Source organism: Pundamilia nyererei, unplaced genomic scaffold, assembly GCF_000239375.1.
Source record: "Pundamilia nyererei isolate P.nyererei 1_Seehausen unplaced genomic scaffold, PunNye1.0 scaffold00153, whole genome shotgun sequence".
Classification (NCBI taxonomy): domain Eukaryota; kingdom Metazoa; phylum Chordata; class Actinopteri; order Cichliformes; family Cichlidae; genus Pundamilia; species Pundamilia nyererei.
The window spans coordinates 752118-753168 of record NW_005187554.1 but is presented as its reverse complement, the minus strand read 5'-3'; positions in this window follow the sequence as shown (position 1 = coordinate 753168).

The window sequence follows — 1051 nt, the reverse complement described above, 5'->3', positions numbered from 1 at the left end:
CACACACACACACGCACGCACAATCACTAAACCTCCTGTCAGTGGCAAATATAACCATTGACCCCAAACCTTAAGAAAAAATTGCTTACCTATCAGCCAACCAATCAGATGCTGCACGGACTTGCACAATGGGGTTATCAGTTGTTAGAGAAGCAGCCCTGCAGTCTCATTTCTTTTGGATTAGTACGTACAACCAGTGATTTGAAATGTACATGATCCACTTGTGTCACTGGGATGAGTTTTAATAAAGGGGCAAACTTAATACTTGTTGAAGAAACAGAGTGGATAGATCCTGCAGCAATAGAACAGTCTGTGGATAGTAGACCCCATGCACACGGGTTGTGCGTTTTTTCAGCTTAGATAATGATCACCGGCTGTGACAACCAGCATCCCCTAACACCACACCCTGAATCCAATGCTCCACCCCCGCCCTGTAGCTGAGCCACAAACCACACTTTGCCACGCAGTCATAATCTAAAACATAACTGTACAACTTAATATTGGAGACATGATGTTGGAGCTGGGTGTGGCTGAGTGCAGGTGCTCATATTAGGGTTAGGATATTCGTGTGTGATTGAGTGATATCATTCACCCAGTCACACACAAATTCATACAGGCACCTTTATTCACAAACTTTGTCATCTGACCCGCCTTCTGACTTACATATTATCTCCCCCTACTGGCAATGCAACTTCTGCATGTGTGTGATTTCACACTTTAGAGAGCCAAAGCGTGAAATGGACATGGCGGACTGGCGTGTCTACTGCATGCTTCGTCGAGATATCAGGTAGTCTGTTGAGTGCGTTGAGTCCAACTCAGGGTTCAGTATCTTGTCCAGAGATAAGATGCAGACTGGAGGAGCCGTATGGGCTCAAAATGTGGTCATAAATATTTTGTACTTGTAAAAAAGATTTGTGTGTGCGTATAAAAGATTTGTATGTGTAAAAAAGATTTGTGTGTGCGTAAAAAAGATTTGTATGTGTAAAAAGCATTTGTGTGTGCGTAAAAAAAACCCCTGCAAGTTACAACTACGAATTTTGACCCTATTTTT